The 18988-nt window shown below is 43.8% G+C and overlaps 1 long non-coding RNA gene across 1 annotated transcript; it reads left to right on the top strand.

Annotated features, from left to right (window-relative positions):
• The first annotated feature begins 7783 nt into the window (after window positions 1-7783).
• Window positions 7784-18424, top strand: LOC115473055. Its single transcript, XR_003942597.1, has 3 exons — window positions 7784-7794; window positions 13860-13875; window positions 18353-18424. It is a non-coding gene; the product is annotated as an uncharacterized LOC115473055 (long non-coding RNA).
• The last annotated feature ends 564 nt before the right edge of the window (window positions 18425-18988 follow it).

Below are 18988 nucleotides of genomic sequence, written 5' to 3'. Positions count from 1 at the left end.
CTAACTTGCAATTATTGTCAATTAGTGCCCATTATTGCTTGTTAAGTGCTGTTAAAAACACTGATTTGCTTGTGGAGCCAATTAAGTTATGCATGTAGTTTTAGAATGCACCGGGATTTTACTTTTTTTTTACATTTTTCTTATTGCTGTGGAATTTCTATTGTGTCTAAATTATACTGTTTGTGCTCAATTTGCATATTTCTCCATGTGGCTTGTCTTCTAGAGATATGCTGCAATGCACATCACTGCACCAAACGCCCTGCCTACCTCCCTCGCAATATTATAATTTTATGCATTCACATTTCTCGAATTGTGAATTATGTTGTTTGTTATTGTTTGCTAAGCATGTTCACTTATCTCAGGGCAGGTGTTCTATCTCTTGAATTGTGGTGCAGATCTCACATCGGAGTTGCAAACACTTTAAATTAAGTGTCCGTGACTACTGCTCATGCGTTCCTAAAATCTAGGCGCCATATATAGAATCTGGCCCTCTGCATCTTAGGTGAGACCCTATCCCTTTCTCTTTCTCCGTTTGTGCTAATGTTGCCATTAGTGGGTGGCCATTGAAAGTAATTAAAGCCACCCACTTTGCAGGTGATAAAGGCCCATGCGCTGTTCTTGCATTAATCAGTTAGGGGTCCTTTTACAAAGGCATGCTAACGTTCTTAGCACATGCTAAAAATAGGCAGGCACTAAACACTAGAGACACCCATTTATTCCTATGAGAAATTTCTAGCGTTTAGCGCACGCTAATCAGTGCATGCTAAAAACACTGATGCACCTTTGTAAAAGGACCCCTTACCATGTAGTAATGTAGCTGCACTAACAGATTAGCACAGAAATGCCCACTCTCCATTTCCCAGACGTGTCCCCTCCAAGAAAATTAAAAAATATTTATTACTACAAACACATTTGGGGCCAGATTCTGTAAATGGCATCTAAATTGTAGATGTGTGTGGAAAAAAGTGCTTAGCGCTGTTCTATAAAACCTACCTAAAGTTAGGTGCAGTGTATAGAATAGTGGCGTAGCTATGTGGGGCCAGGGGGGCCTGGGCCCCAGTAGATTTGGCCCTGGACCTCCCTGCCAACAACCCTCTCAACCCCCCTCCCGCCATCAACCCTCCCCTGCCGTCACTGTGGGCTACCTTTGCTGGCGAGGGACCCCAATGCCCGCCAGCCGAGGAGGTCCTCTTCTTCCCGCGAAGGCTTTGTTCTGTGAGTCTGATGTTCTGCATGTTGTACGTGCATGACGTCAGAAACAGAACAAAGCCTTCGCGGGAAGAAGAGGACCTCGGCTGGTGGGGATTGGGGTCCCCAGCCAGCAAAGGTAGGTGACGGTGGGGGAGGGTTGGCGGCGGGAGGGGGGTTGAGAGGGTCGTCAGCAGGGGTCATCAGAGTTGGCGGCAGCGGGGGGGGGGGTCGACAATGGCGGGGGGAGGGGGTCGGTAATGGCGGGGGGGGGAGGTCGGCGGCACCGGGGGGGGGGCTAAAATGTGCCCCCTCACCTCGGGCTCTGGACTCCCCTCCTGTCGGTCTGGCTACGCCCCTGGTATAGAATAGCACATAAAGGGGCTTCTTTTACAAAGCCATGCTAGCTATTCCTGCATGACAAATGAGAGGAAGCCCATAGGAATTGAATGAGCTTCCTCTCATTTGCCGCATCGCAAGTCGGTAGCGCTGCTTTGTAAAAACAACCAGGGAACACGCCTACATTTAGGTATGGCCACTTCCGCCACTGAAATTCTGGTGTAAACAGCCACACTTAAATGTAGGTATGTTCCCTTGAATTCTATAACAATGCACGTAAATTCAAGTAATGCCCCTGACACACCCACATGCCTCCCATGGCCTTGCCCCTTTTTCAGCTATGTGCATTATAATTTACTTGCGCCTCTTTTTAGAATACACCAAAAAAGAAGTGGACATAAATTCCAATTATTGCCAATTAGTGATAATTGGTTGTGATCGGCCAATTGTCATCCAACCACTAGGCTACTCCTCCTTCTGAGACACTCACAGAAGAATTACATGTAGAACATGCCAGAGCATGCTAATTAATTCAGGTGTTAATATACAAAAGTATTTACCTCAAGGTAAATCTGTTTTTCTTATTAATGCATCTGAATTAACATCTTTGTTATTTAGGGTCCCTTTTACTAAGGCGCACTGAAAAATGGCCTGCGCTGGTGTAAGCAAGTGTATTGGACGCACGCAGGCCCATTTTTCGGTGCGCCTGTAAAAAAGGCCCTTTTTTGCCGAAAATGGACGTGCGGCAAAATAAAAATCAGCGCACGTCCATTGTGGGCCTGAGAACTTACCACCACCCATTGACATAGCGGTAAGGTCTCACTCGTTAACTGGGCGCTAATCGTCAGCGCACGAACACTGCCAATTACCACCCAGTTAGCGCCACACAGTAGAAAATAGAAATTATTTTCTGATGCACGTTCCTATCGCGTGTCAAAATTAGAATTACCGCCCGGGGCACGCGATAGCTGGGCAGTAGTTCTAATTTGACACGTGTTGTACGCACATAGGCGCCTACACATCAGAGTAAAAAGGGCCCCTTAAAGTGGGCTTGGATTACCAGTGGCAATATATAATGAGGTAATTTGCAAGGTTTTGTATCTCATTTACTTCGTATGATTTCATTTCAATGGTAATGCCAATCTAAACTGCATTAACATTTGCATTCACTATGATGTATGTTTACTTATAGTTCCCTTACAGTAAAAAAATATTTTCACAGCAGTGTTCCTTACCTGAGTCTTCAGAGCTAGGCAATTGCTCAGAGCACTTCTATTATTCTACTTCCTGTGTCTACCATGGGTTGGGTACCAAAGGCGCCACTTTACCTTGCTACAAGAATAAGAAAATGATTGAGCTGCAGAACTTGTAGACTTTGATATCAGATGATGTCTAGCCAGCTAATGTCGCCTTCTTCTTAAAGACAACAGCCAAGTGCTCCGCATTCATAATTTGATCCACTGCTGTTTTCAAGATGTTGAACATTGATGTCACCTCCCACAGTCCCAGGTGTGAGTCTCTTTGCATTCATTTTCTCCGGTACTACTTTCACAGCACACGCAGTTCCTGTTTTAACTTAATAATAACCAAGGAGAAGAGATTTGTTTCAAGTCCCTTTACCAAGAGGAAAACTAAAAATATAATGCTACAAAAATAAATACAAACAAAATTGAATGCAGATAGGTATTCCTGGAAATGTATTTTGTGTTTGTAAGCCTTGAATTGTGTGGATTGATATCATTTTGTTCATCATTTTGTTCTCACTTCATCCAAATTCATGTTGTCCTCTGGAGTCCGAATAGCAGGAAATATTTTAGTGTTCTAAAAGGAGATAGTCACAAGAAATTCATCACCACAAACACATTCTCATCCACACACAAAACATCACGGAATGAAAAATGGTATTTCCACCAATTGACCACCAATTTGTTTCTTAGATTAATCCAATCTTAAGGGGACATTCAATGAAGTTACATGGAAATATTTTTAAAACAAATAGAAGGAAATATATTTTTCACTCAATGAATAGTTAAGCTCTGGAACTCTTTGCAGGAGGATGTGGTAACAGCGGTTAGCTTATCTGGGTTTAAAAAAGGTTTGGACAAGTTCCTAGTCTGTGATTGAGATGGACATGGGGGAAGCCACTGCTTGCAATGGGATTGGTAGCATGGAATGTTGCTACTCTTTGGGATTCCAGAATCTTGATATGCTTTGGGGTTCTGTATGGAATTTTGCTACTATATGGGATTCTGGAATGGTACTACTATTTGGGTTTCTGCCAGTTACTTGTGACCTGGTTTGACCACTGCTGGAAGCAGGATACTGGGCTAGATGGACCATTGGTCTGACCCAGTATGGCTATTCTTATGTTCTTATGGTTTCAACCCCACAGCATTTCTGAACCTATAGCTTTGGCTTTAACTCTGTGGGATAATTTACCCCAGATATCATATTAGAATCCTCCTTCAAGAAATTCAAGTCTTCCCTTAAAACCTTTTATTTCTTCCAGGCATTCCCCAATGCTGATTAGGCAACCCCTCTCTGTATAACACTTTGATATTGAATGCTTAATACTGAATACTACTTCTTCCTTTCAGTTTGCCGGTACAGCATTGGCTTCCCTCTTTTCCCCTGCTCTTCTTGCCTAATGCATTGAGGGTCAGCTTCTGTAAATGGCGTTTAAAATCTAGACATGTCTGATTACTATACCTAGCGCTATTATATATAACGTGCCTACAGTTAGGTGCAGTGTATAGAATAGCACATGAGACCAGGGATCATGTGTACATTTAGGTGTGGTTATTTATACCATGTTTTCAGCGGCATATGTGGCTGTGCCTAAATGTAGGCACGGGTCACTTACGCCACTGAAATCCTGGTATAAATACCTACACCTAAATGTAGGCGTGTTCCCCTGAATTCTATAACAATGCACGTAAATTCAAGTAATGCCCCTGACATGCCCACACTCCCATGGCAACGCCCCTTTTCAGCTACAGTGAAGAGCTTGAAAGTTAGTTACAATCCCCCGATATTGAGTGAATTCCTTCAAAAAGGAGGTAAATAAATCCTAATAAATAAATAAATAAAATATTGAACCAGCCAGAAATGGCTATCCAAGAATATTCAATGATTCGCCGACTAAGTCTGGCAGCCAGATTGGGCCACTGAAATAGCAGGCCTACCTTTGGCTGATTTAAACTTAACCTGAGTGAGAATACATCTTGGTTCAAAGTCATCTGGATTGTTCTCACCTGTTGGACCTTTTTTATGAAATGGAATGCTACGCTGGAATATTTATGGAGGGTTGAACAATCCAATGATTAGTTTGTCCTTTGATTGGTACAGATATAATACATTTTGATATCATTGGACATTATTGCATATGGATATCATTGACAATTGAAAGAAAAGCTTTTTTAACAGTAAAATTTGTATTACCAGTTTTTAATTTATTTTAAATCATTTATTTATAATTTTTCATTTTACAAGGGTCACTTGCAAACAGTAATATAGAGATGACTGCACATTAATACAAGATAAGAAGAAAACAATCCCAACTAGATACATGGATTATATAAAATCTTTCTCTTTCTTAGACCACAAAGTGAAGAAAAATAGGGAGAGTGAGATAAGACAAGGAGATCAATTAAACAGTAAACAGAAAAAAGAAAACATGGTAGTAACCTGATTATCCCAGGATATTACTCATCTAATTCATTATTCCACATTGATCATCTGGTTGGCTTCTTCAAGACCAAATACGGTGTATAGTCAATTCATTTCATTAAGAACATACTTATTGTCCAGATTTTAGATAGAAATAATACATCTGATTACATTCTCTCTCTTTTAAAAACCAGAAATTATTTAACAATACATATACTTAAGTCTCTAATTCAAATCCCACTGATTAAAGCAATCCCAGTTTTTACAGGCTTCACTCCTTTCGAAGTAATAATTAAGGAAATATTTTGCCAGTTTTTAATTTAATTTTTGTTTTTTTGTAGCGTAATACTTTTTGTAATGTAATGTTATAGTTTATATTGATGACCATATTGCAAGAATATATTGATTCTTAAGAGTATTTCTTTGAAAAATTGTTTGGTAATTATTTTTGAATAAAGAATTTTGCAGATCTGACAGTTGCTTATTATATATATATTTGTAACTATATTGAAATTACTGTTACCCAGTAGTATTTTACAATGAATATGCACGCGATCTATTCACATACAGTGAAGGTAGTGTATTCAAATAGATCGCGTGCATATTCATTGGGGAAATCCTGAAAACCTGACTGGGCTGCTCACCCCTGAACTAGGCAATTTTATTAAAGGCTATTTGTGCATATAAAACCATGTTATATTCACGGAAATTCCTTTTAAAATTACCCCCTAAGCCCACTCCTGTGTCTCTTTCAGAAGAGACACATTCTATAGCGTACTTGATTTTCTGCTTTCTATTCTGATAGTCGGTGTGGAAGTAATGCAGGGGACATTGTGCTGTAAATCCATGTTTTACTGAAAGCCTCACATTGGGTATTGAGGGCCTCGGCGTGAAAATGATCTCCTGAGCAAAATCTATATGAGATATATGAAAGTCACTAGAAGGGATATTGGATTGTTGCAGTCCACAGCTCTGAAACCATCTTTCTTGAATGGCAATAGAAAACTTCAATATACTTGCATGAATTATAAATGATGCCTGATACTCTTGCTAAAATAGAAACGGTTTTCTGACAAAGGACCTTCAGCTGTTGGAAGGCTACAATATGTATCCAAATGAAAAGGGTTAGAGTTTAGCAATAATGCTTGTATTACACATTCTTTTCAGTACTTTTGGGAGCTGAGGGTAATGCGAGTCATTTTTTCTCAGAGGTTGCAGGTATTTGTTTAACCTGGAAAATGAAGTCACGGCTTTTAAACAACCAGTTAAAAAGTGTGATTGATCTGAAAGGCTTGAAGTCTGTGAAAAGTTGGTGGATAAGACCTAAATTGCTTCCATTTCAGATATTTTGGTGGTTTCATCACTGCCGCTTGAGAAGCATAACACAAGAAAGCACCTTTTGTGCAGAGATTTATTATCCAGACACTCCTGTTATCTGGAAAATTGATCTGCAGCTGGGCTCTTTTCTTATTTCTGCCTCCTGCTGCTGTTTCACTCCTTTGCTCATGGTTCACACCTCAGCTCAGCTGCCTGAACCTCAAGATGCCCCGTGGTTCAAACACCTGATCTAAGGTGTGATCCAGGAGGAAGAGTTGAAAGGGGCAGGTGGGTGGTTATTGAAGAGGATCTATTTTCTGGACCTGACCATTCTGTGTAAAAGCTGCTGCACTGCAACACAAAGTGAGACAGATCAAAGACTAAAAAGCAAAAATCACCCTAAATTCCATTCTTTTGTTCACATCCGTTCTTGTCGTCAGACTGCAAACAATGTCCACCTTTTTCAAGGGCTTTTTTTTTAATGCAGATACATTAAACATCAAAGTAATTTTGCCAACGGGGCTTTTGCAACAACACCAAAAAAAAAAAAAAAAAAAAAAATTGCAAATGCTTAAAAACTTGTAATGCTTAAAAAATTGTAATGCTTAAAAACGCAAAAATGTTGGCGTTTTGCTTTTTTTATGTAAAGGCTTGTTTTGCCAAATAACTTCTCCAATTTCCCGTTGCGAATGCTAAACTTTCTGGGGCCCTTTTACAAAGGAGTGTAGGCATCTACGCACACCCAATGCATGTCAAATTGGCACTACTGCCCAGCTACTGCATGCCCTGGGCAGTAATTCATTTTTGGCACGTGCCCAAAACATGCAGTAGAAAATGTTTTCTATTTTCTACCGCGTGGCGCTTACTCAGCGGTAATTGGCAGTTAATGTGTGCTGGACACTTACCACCTGGTTAACTTGTGAGAACTTACCGCTAAGTCAATGGGTGGCAGTAAGGTCTCAGGCCAGAAATGGATGCGAGCTGATTTTCGTGTTTCCGTACGTCCATTTTCCGGCACATTAAAAAAATGCCTTTTTTCCAGGCACGTTGAGGAAACGGGCCAGCATGTGTCCAAAACACACACCTATACCAGCACAGGCCACGTTTGGGCACACCTTAGGAAAAGGACCCCTAATATCTAGTCCACTGTGTCTGAAAGTTTGCTACATTTCTACATTAATGAGCTCTGTGATGAAATAACCACAAAAACGGGTGTGAGAAAATATGCAGGTCAGCTGTCACAAAAGAGAAGTATTTTATTTATTTATTTTAAAAACCTAGGTGGTTTCCAATAAAATATACATAATAGCAAATAAAATGGCACCTAACTTACAGACAATAAGTTCTATGTATAAATTCTAAATTCAAGCCTAATTAAACCAGACATTGCATTGTCAAAGTCTCAATAAAATGCTACTACAAACAACTTGGTTTTGAGAAACTTCTTAAGTCGAATCACGTTGCCACATAGGCACAGGCAGTGCCAGGCTACCCTTCAGGGGTGGGGTGATCACTGAAGGACCCACCCCACCATAGCCAGGCCCCCTGCAACCAGTCACAGAATCTAGGACAAGGCAGAATTGTTGTGCAGAGCCTGAGCTCTTTCATTAAAACTTGGGGACCAAGGGTCAATTTTAACAGATAATGGAAAAGGTGCCGGTACTCAGTACCCCCAAGTACCCCCTCAAAAAAAGCACTGGGCACAGGGGTCCTTTAAGGGCATTCCACAACTTCATGCCAGCAACAGTAAAGGATGAGATTCTAGTCTCTGCGTAATGGGGGAGATTCTAAATCTGGCACCTAAAAAATCAGAGCAGAAATCAGTTCCGACTAAGTGTATTCTATAAGTGGTGCCTAGATTTAGCCACGGTATATAGAATATGCTTAGTTGATATCTCAGGGGCCCTTAGGCACGAAGGCGCTTACATGCGTCCAACGAGCGTTAAATTAGAACTACCACCCAGCTACCACATGCCCCGGGTAGTAATTTTATTTTTGACAAGCGTCCAAATGCACAGCAGAAAAATAATTTCTATTTTCTACCGCATGGCGCTAACTGGGTGGTAATCGCTAATACTCAAGCCAGGCTGGTATCTTCTGAAAAGGCCCGGGATGTTTGGTAATATATTTGGATTGCTTGAATATCTTCATCTGTCTAGATTTTGAAGGATCATTCTGACCCCTGAGGCAGGCGTTTGTGGCCCGAAATACAGCCCGTGTCGGGTCATTTACACATAAAAGGATGAAATTTATTTCTATCCTGAAGGCCCAGTGTTGCTTTTTTGTTTCTGTTGTATGCTCGTATGCTGTTTTACCCTCTCTTTTGTGCCTCTGCAATTAAAAAATTGCCATGTAGCCATTTACTGCTGGAACCCTTAATGTTTCCTATTTAGGAGGCGGCGAGTGCTCTGGTGGTAACCTAGAATTGTGCAGTGCACGGCACTGTCCGATTACCGCCGGGCCCACTCCCCAGTGCTAAAAAATAAAAAGGTATTTTCTAGTGCCAGAAATGGAATGCAGGAGATCCAGAAATACCACCAGTAAGCCAAGCGGTAGGGCTGATTTGCCATGTGCCAAACCAGTGGTAGCCCTACCACCCTTTAGTAAAAGGACCCCCTAATAAATGAATAAATAGAATAAATCTGTATCCTTTGCAAAACTGTACAACAGAGATGATGCCATCCAAAAGGCAATCCTGTGGGTTAGTACATCAGTATCTCTATATTCATTTTTTTAAATTATTTATAAACATTTCAATATTTCACCAGCATCTCTGTATTCCTGACATGAACATCATCTAATACTCTGTGGCTTTTAGTTTTATAATAAAATGTTGATTACTATTAATTATTATTAATCAAAGCAACATGAAATCAATGATGAGTGGATAGCTAGATTCACTGTAGCTGACAGCCAAACCAAGAAGTTATACATTTCGAATAAAATGGATATTTAAAAACCAGAAGAGGTTTTTCTTCAACTCTAAGGGGTCCTTTTTCCAAACTGCGGGAAAAAGGGCCCTGCTCTGGCGGCAGGGGCCGTTTTTCCCATGCGCCGGGGTCCTTTTTACCACAGCGGGTAAAAAGACCCCAGGCACACATGGCCATGCGGTAAGAGAATTCTTACCGCATGGCCATGCAATGGAGAGCCCTTACCGTCACCCATTGAGGTGGTGATAAGGGCTCCCGTGCTAACCCCGCAGTAACTGGGCAGTGCATGGCGATGCCTGATTACCGCCTGGTTATCGCCATGCAAGCCATTTCTGGGTGCTTTCTTTTTTCCATGGAAACAGCGTGTGCTCAGGGAAGCCAGCGGTAGTCCCAAAAGAACAAGCCCGCTTTAGGCTTACCGCCGCTCTGTAAAAGAGCCCCTCAGGGCCTCTTTTACTAAACCGCACTAGCGATTCTCGCACGGCAAATGCGATGAAATTTTGCGTACCACAGACCGTCTATAGGGTGCTGTGCAACCACAGACTTCTGAGGCCTTTTCCTCTTCTTTGGTGTCTTTAATTATGAATTATCAATGGACAACCTTTTGTCACGAACAACATTGCATCCCTACTGAGCATATGTGTACTTTTAGATGTAACCTAATTTTATAAGATCTCACTTACAGTTTATAAAATTGCTTTCTCTATTTTGTGAATCATATCACTGTATATCACTGTCTTGAAATACAAAAAAAAAAAAAAAGATGAGAAAAGGCCCTCTGATATCAAGCCTCGTATTAAAACATTTAAAGTCTCATTGTATTCTTTTTCAGCGGTACAAAAAACTCCTTTATTATATGAACAGCATTTTACAGCTATTTTATAGCTATATTTTCCTGTTTCTAATACTCAAAACAATTATTGTCAAGCAGCATCAAAATCACTTAATACACCCAACGGAGAGGCCTTCGTTTCACAACGGCTGCTGCATCAAGCTTTTTACATGTTTTTTCTGTTGTGTTTTTAAACTCATTTCAAATTGATCTTCTTTAAAAAAAAATATTGTGTTCACATTCTCTCTGCCCTGACATATTCATTTCTTATAACATCTAGAATTTAAGCGGTCGGAAAAAGTGACTGATTCTCCAAAGGTATTTCAAAGGGTGACCGTTTTCTTCTGTTGCATCTAATGCCAACTTGTTTGTTACCGTTACGTTTATAATCCTCTTGGCGTTACTCATGCATGAAATTGGGCAAATAAATGTGGCATAAATAACCTTTTCACTATAATAATTCAAGAAATGATGCAAAGTAATTACACTACCAGGAGAGGAATGAGTTAAAAAAAGGTGAATATTAAACCTGTTTATTTGTCTCACCCTCTCAACAGCAGTCAGGATGCTTCTGAAAAAACATACAATACTTCAAGCACTGTACTATTTATCTCCCCTGTTTAAACACCCCCCCTCCCCGCCTCAGCCCCAAGGGAATACCTGGTATGAATAAAGGGATGGGACTTGATATACTGCCTTTCTGTGGTTATATTCAAAGCAGTTTACATATTATATACAGGTACTTATGTTGTATGCTTTGGGTGGGATTAGGGAAGGGAAGGGAAATGGGACTTGATATACCACCTTTCTGAGGTTTTTGCAACTACATTCAAAGCGGTTTACATATATTCAGGTACTTATTTTGTACCAGGGCAATGGAGGGTTAAGTGAGATTGCCTCCCTTTGGGCCTTCCCTCTCTGTGTCCCGCCCTCGTGGAAACAGGAAGTTACATCAGCTGAGGGCGGGACACAGGGAGGGAAGGCCCGAAGGGAGGCGATCTGCCACTGCACTTTCAAATGGAGGTGAGGCGTTGTGATTTGAATGCAGGGGGCCTGGTGGCGGATGGAGGGGGCTGTCGATGGAGCCAAGGTCGGGTGGGTGAGACCGGGGACTGTGGCACCGGGTCCCCCCTTGGAGGCCCAGGCCCGGGGAATTTTGTCCCCCCTGCCCCCTCCTTGGCGGCCCTGCTGAGTAGGTTTAGCTTGCATATTAATACCTTTTAAATGTTTGTATCATATCTCCCCTACCCCTCCTCAGGTATTTCAAGTCTCTTCTCATATGTCTTTTGGCACAAGTCCCATATCAATTTTGTCACCTTCCTCTGAACCATCTCAGGTCTTTTGATGTCCTTAACTGTGATATAAGAGACACATGAGCTACTACAGTCTAGATGTGCCACAGAGAGATTCAGGGTAGTGCTGGTAGTTACAAGCATTGTAGGGATCATAGTTGTAGCTGCAAAGTAATATATTTTGTTAAATCCTTTCTAATGTCTAATGCCAAGAGAACACAATTCACCCCAACTTATTTTGGCTTCTGTAGGGCAAATCGCAGGAAAAACCCTGAATGGCAAGCTTTGTAGACATGGACATTTGTAAAGTATTGGGCAAGAAACTAAAAAAAAAAAAACAACAACCCACATTCAGCATGGTATGAAAAAAATAATATTTGTAGGATGAAGAAGGAGGAGACATCATAGATGGTACATTTATAATTTCAATGCCGCCTACAGGCATGCCCACGGACACCTGTTCACTCAGCTACTGTATGCATATGCTTTGTATTTGTCTCTCAGAACTTTCTGAGCTGAGAATATCTACTTTAGCTTCAGATTGGCATAATCTGGCAGGCAGGTGGTTGCACCTCCACAGTCCCCTGTATGATATAAAGGCGTTTTTTAAAACATGTACAACTAGTACAAAGCCCTTCAATTCAATTGCTTCATAATACACATTACCATGATCGTATCACACCTTTGGCTTCCCATAAGTTATTCAGCTACATTCAAAATATTACTCTTAGCTTACGAAATCATGCAAGTAGGCCTTCCTGCTACCTTGTGTAACATTGTTAATCCTCCGACTTCTTTGCGTTCTCTGCATTCAGGGGCCCTTTTACTAAGCAGTGGTATGGCTAACGCGCGGGTAGGGCGCACCAAATTGACACAACTGCCAGGGTAGCGTGGGCACCAGGCAGTAATTTCAAAGTTGGCATGTGCTCTTTCCTGCGATAGAAAATATTTTTCTATTTTCTCCCATGGGGGGCGTTCCTGGCTGTATTCGGCAGCTCAACCACATTGGCGTGCACTCATTGATTACCGCATGAGCAGTGGCGATCCTAGGTCGGCTGCCACCCGGGGCGGATTGCCGCTGCACAGCCCCCACTCGGGGGCAGCGGTGTCTGTCCCCCCAAGGTGCAGCACACCCCCCCCCCCCCGGTGCAATGACACCCCCCTCCCCAGCGCATCAAGCCCCTCCGGTGCATTCTTGGCCCCCACTGCCCCGCCTTTGCTACGCCACTGCGCATGAGTAGCAAGTGAGCCCTTACTGCTAGGTCAATGGGTTGCACTAACAGCTCAGGGCTCCTTTGACTAAGCAGCAGTAAGCCCAATGTGGGCTTACCGCTCGCTATAACAGAAATACTGCCAGGCTACTGCTACTTCCCACCTCTACCATGCCATCATTTCCAGCGCTATAAAAATGTATTTATTTTTGTAGCACTGTACTGTACCTGGCGGTAATTAGGCAGTGCTGCACGCTTCCCGGTTACCGCTGGGTTAGCGCGGGAGCACTTACCGCCACCTCAATGGGTGGGGATAAGGGCTCCCCCCCCCAAAAAAAATGGCTGTGCGGCAATTGCTTTACTTGCTGCATGGCCATTTCCTGCAGGAAAGCGAGACCTTCCCTCTTACTAGCTAAGGTAAAAGGGGGCCTCGATGCCAGCGCTGGTCCCCTTTTGCCGCAGCTTGGTAAAAGGGTCCCTCAGGCAGTAAATAGCCACGTGCTTTTAATTTATTTACTGCCCTATAAAAATGCCCTTTTTTCCCAGCCACAGGAAAAAAAAATGGCCCAGCGCGCGTCAATTTCACGCATCCAGACTACCGCAGGCCACTTTTTACCACAGCTTAGTAAAAGGGCCCCTCAGTGAATGATAAGCTTTTGAACATTCCTCCCCCTTCTCAAGCAAACTTGGGTTTCACACAATAATCCGCTTTTTGTATTTTAGAACCTCTCCTCTGGAATTTGCTCCCTGAATATCCCACACTACCTCAGTTTAAGGCTGCTCTTAAGACTTACATTTTTGTCAAGCCTTCGGTGGGAGGTATATTTCAGCATCATAGAAAGAAGTCAGCTTTAGATAGACTACATATGTTTCTTTTCAATTTCTAAAAATCTTTATTTACTGCACACTCTTTGTTTTATGGTATTTTACTGTAAACCACTGTGATAATTACTCAATGGTGACATACAGTATAAAGTGTCATAATAGACATCCTCTGATAAATAATCTTGAGCTAAGTGACTTTTGTTCTGATATTATTCAGTAAAATATTGATACTGACAATATGTATGTTGAAGTAAAGGGGTCCTTTTACTAAGGTACGCTGAAAAATGGCCTGCAGTAGTATAGACGCATGTTTTGGGCATGCGCAGAATTATTTTTTAGCGCACCTACAAAAAAATGCCTTTTTTTGCCGAAAATGGACATGTGGCAAAATGCGCAAGCCATTGACCTAGCGGTAAGGTCTCACGCGGTAACTGGGTAGTAATGGTCTACATGCGTCAAGTTCCACTTGACACGTGTAGCTGCCACGCGTCAGAAAATAAAAAGTATTTTTCAGATGTGCACCAAAATTGAAATTACCGCAAGGGCCACATGGTAACCGGACAGTAACTCCAATTTTGCATGTATTGGGCATGCGTGGAGGGGCATAATCGAACGGGGCTGGCCATCTATAAGGGCGGCCATCTCTAACGGCAGCACCGTCAAGTGGCATACCCGACTGTATTATTGAAACAAGATGGCCGGCCATCTTTCATTTCGATAATACGGTTGGGACCGGCCAAATCTCAACATTTGGGCCACCTTAGAGATCGCCGGCGTTAGAGATGGCCGCCATTGGTTTTCGCCGATAATGGAAACTAATGGCGGCCATCTCAAACCCGGCCAAATCCAAGCCATTTGGTCGGGGGAGGAGCCAGCATTTGTAGTGCACTGGTCCCCCTCACATGCCAGGACACCAACCGGGCACCCTAGGGGGCAGTGCAGTGGAGTTCACAAAATGATCCCAGATGCATAGCTCCCTTACCTTGGGTGCTGAGCCCCCCAAAACCTACTACCCATAACTGTACCATTGGAGCCGACTCTGTGGGTGCAGTGGGTGCTTGAGCACCCCCAATATTGAGAAAGTTCCTTGTATGTGTCCAGGGAGGGGTTATTTTCATTGGGATTAGCACCCCCAATAATTTTGAAAAATTGGCTCCTATGAACTGTACAACACTACCATAGCCCTAAGGGGTGAAGGGGGGTACCTACATGTGGGTACAGTGGGTTTGGGGGGGGGGTGGAGGGCTCACATTTACCAGCATAAGTGTAACAGGTAGGGGGGGATGGGCCTGGGTCTGCCTGCCTGAAGTGCAGTGCACCCACTAAAAACTGCTCCAGGGACCTGCATACTGCTGTCATGGAGCTGGGTATGACATTTGAGGCTGGCAAAAAAATGTATTACAATTTTTTTGGGGGTGGGAGGGGGTTGGTGACCACTGGGGAGTAAGGTGAGGTGATCCTCGATTCTCTCTGGTGGTCATCTGGTCAGTTCGGACACCTTTTCGAGGCTTAGTCGTGAGCAAAAAGGGACCAAGTAAAGTCGGCCAAATGGTCGTCAGGACCGGCCTTCTTTTTTCCATTATTGGCCGAGGCCGGCCATTTGTTAGCCACGCCCCCGTCCCGCCTTTGGAACCCTGCCGACACGCCCCCTTGAACTTTGGCCGGCCTTGCGATGGAAAGCAGTTGAAGCCGGCCAAAATCGGCTTTCGATTATACCGATTTGGCCAGCATTAGGAGAAGGCTGGCCATCTCCCGATTTGTGTCGGAAGATGGCCGGCCTTCTCCTTCGAAAATAAGCAGGATAGGCGCCTATGCAGCTTAGTTAAAGGGCCCCAAAGTTTTTTAGATCAATAATTGGATGAAGTGGTTTCATGATTATGTACCATAAGAGTTCTAAGATCTTTTTTCTCCTTCCAAGGGGTTCCAATAACATATTTGAACAACCGAGAGTGCAATTTTCCCTGTTTAATATTAAAATAGTATATCAGGCAACTGTAGAATGAGTCTCACTCACTGAATAGAACAGAAACCTGAGAAGCAATCACAACACTTGCATTTACAAAAGAGATATCTCAAAGGGTGCTCCTGGCAAACCCATTTGCATTGCATCTCTATGTAACAGTGGAATACAAATAACATCTTGTTTTGCACACCTACGGTTCATAATGAAAAAGGCTTCTTAAGATTCACCGCATCCTATGCAAGAGCAGCAGGCAGACAGCAAGGTGATTTTCCATGAGCACTGACAACAAAAACTTTTAAATATCACACATGCCATAGATCTTTTCCACACTCTCTGCAGAAATATTTTTGAAGTTTTTAAAATCTTTAGGGTCCTTTTACAAAGGCGCGCTGAAAAATGGCCTGCGGTAGCATAGACCAGTGGCGTTCCTAGGGGGCTGACACCCGGGGCGGATCGCCTATGTGCCCCGCCCCCCCGGGTGCAGCGCCCCCCCGGTGCAACGCGACCACCCGGCGAAAGGACACCCCCCCACCCCGGCGAAAGAAGCCCTCCCGGGTGCACACTGCTGGGGGGGTGCCGCGCGCCGGTCAGCTTCGTTCGTTTCCATGCTCCCTCTGCCCCGGAACAGGTTACTTCCTGTTCCGGGGCAGAGGGAGCATGGAAACGAACGAAGCTGACCGGCGCACGGCACCCCCCCAGCGGCGTGCACCCGTGGCGGACCGCCCCCACCGCCCCCCCTTGGTACGCCACTGGTGTAGACGCGGGTTTTGGGTGCAAGCAGAATCATTTTGCGTACCTGTAAAATAATGCCTTTTTAAAATATTTGTCGAAAATGGACATGTGGCAAAATCAAAATTGCCACACGTTAATTTTGGGTCTGAGACCTTACCGCCAGCCGTTGACCTAGCAGTAAATTCTCATGCGGTAACCGTGCAGTGATAACCTATGCGCACCAAATGCCATGATGCGCATCCGATATGCGTAGCCAAAAACAAAAATTATTTTTCGGATCCGTGTATCGGATTCAAGCCAAAAATGAAATTACTGCAACAGCCATTTTGGCGTGCATTGGGCACGCTTAGACGCTTACGCGGCTTAGTAAAAGGGCCCCTTTATGCGTTGGTTTTTTTTTTGTAAATCACATTGGAGCCTTTTACTAAGCTGTGATAACCACTAATGCATATTAACCGTAGGTTAAAAAGCAATTCCGTGGGGTGTGCTTACGCATCCTGAGGTAGTTTTGGGATCGGCATGTAGTTCCCTTGTGCTAAAAAATAGGTTTTATTTTTTAGCATTGGGGGCGGATCAGGGGCAGAGAGTAGGCAGGTTCTGCACTAATCAGTTAATGCAGCTACTTTGCTATAAACCAACCGATTAAAGCGTGATTAGCGCAGAAGCCCTTACTGTCCAGAAAATAGGTGTTGGTAAGGGCTCATACACTAATGACCACATACTAATGAAGAAATTAGCACATGGCCATTAATGGACAAAATGGAATATGGGATCATTTTACCACCACACTAAAAGTGGCCTCAGCGCATAGGAAAGACACGCTGGGGATAGGACTGGCCACTTTTTAGCGCAGCTTAGTAAAAATCCCATTATGATTCATTGGGATTTTGAGCGGTGCATCTGATCTAATAATAATGATGATCATGTAAAGTTTCCAGGTATTTTGGGAGTCCAATCAGTACAGCTCCAACATTGACTCTTTCTATTACTATTATTATTATTGTTTAAATATACAACCAAAGATAAAGGCCTATGTTTACTATGGTACACTATAGGCTCATTAATGGTTTTAACATGAATAAATGGTGTACACGCGTTAAACGCTAATGTGCCCATAAGAATGTATAAGCGTGTTAACATTTAACGTGCCTTATCTTTAAAGGCTCGTTGAAAATGCTAATGTGTCTTAGTAAACATACCCCCACATTTTGTAGGAAACAAATATTCAATTAAGAAATTATTACATCCAACGAGAACCCAAAAGAAAGTGCAAACAGGATTACAGTCCACATTTGGGGGAGGCAAAACCATAGGAAGACCCCTCCCCCCCTTGAAACTTGACTGGTTAGGTGTGTATCCAGCAGAGGGTTAAGAAACACTAGCTTAATGTCTTCGAAACCATGCTGGGCATGCGTACAGCTTTCAACCTTATAGATCCTTGGTCTTCTCTTCCAGTCAGGGGCGTTGCCAGACACCCAATTTTGGGTGGGCCTGGGCCCAAGATGGGTGGGCAGAAGAACCTCCCTGTCTCACAAGTGATTTGGTCTCTCCCTCTCTCACCTGCATGCCATAGGGTCTCTCAAAATCCCCCCTCCCCCGCATACCTTTTAAATAGCAGATTTTCACCTGCAGCGAGTAGCAACTAATACACACTGCTCATGTTGGCCCCACAGCCTTCCCACTGATGCAACTTCCTGTTTCCACATAGGCAGGAATACATCAGAGGGAAGGCTTTGGGGCCAGTGCGAGCAGTATGTATCAGTCTCTGCTTGTTGCAGGCAAAGATCTGCTATTTACAAGGTATGCAGGAAGGACAGTTGTTGGGAGTTTTCGTCTGGTGGGGCTTGGGGATCCCTGCCAGCCACATCATAGGTGTGCTGCTAATGGGTGGGCCTGAACACAAAGTGGGTGGGCCAGGGCCCACTCGGGCCCACCCTTCTCTATGCCACTGCTTCCAGTTATCAAGGCTGCCAATGGGTCACGTTTTCAAATGGGTCAAGTTTTACTTTCTAACTCTTCTTACTCTCACCTACCTATGAGGTCCTTTACCTAAGGTATGCCGAAAAGTAGCCTGCACTGGAATAGATGCGTGTATTGGACGTGTGCAGGTTCATTTTTCAGTGCACCTGTAAAAAAAAGGTCTCTTTTTTTTTTTTTGGTGTCCATTTTGGGCCTGAGACCTTATCGCCACCCATTGACTTAGCGGTAAAGTCTCATGCATTGACCGGGCAGTAATTGTCAGCACTTGTACAATGCCGATTACCGCCTGGTTAATGCTGCGAGCTGGAAAATTTCTGGCACACCTACTGGATGTATGTACAAAATTAATTAAATTACCACCTGGGCCACGCGGTAGCCGGGCGGTAGTTCCAAATTGCTGCATGTTGGGCACGCGTAGGCACCTATGCGGCTTAGTAAAAGGACCCCTATATGTTCCATCTTTGCTTATACCCTTCACTAGGGCCGCCGAGAGACTGGGCCAGGCCCCCGCCCCTGCTGCCCTCACTGCCCTGCCCCCCCGAGGTCGCCACCGCTCCCCCCTGAGATCGCCACAGCCACTGCTCCCCCTCCACCCCCCGAGGTTGCCACTGCCACTCCCCCCCTCTGTCCGCCACCGGGGCGGGCCCTCTGCATTGAAATCACAGTCTCACCTCCGTGAAAGCAGTGCTGCAGGCAGCAGAACGCCTCCC

Source organism: Microcaecilia unicolor, chromosome 6 (genome assembly GCF_901765095.1).
Source record: "Microcaecilia unicolor chromosome 6, aMicUni1.1, whole genome shotgun sequence".
Classification (NCBI taxonomy): Eukaryota; Metazoa; Chordata; class Amphibia; order Gymnophiona; family Siphonopidae; genus Microcaecilia; species Microcaecilia unicolor.
Note: the sequence above shows the minus strand (reverse complement) of the source record. Positions and strands in the feature narration are given on the sequence as shown.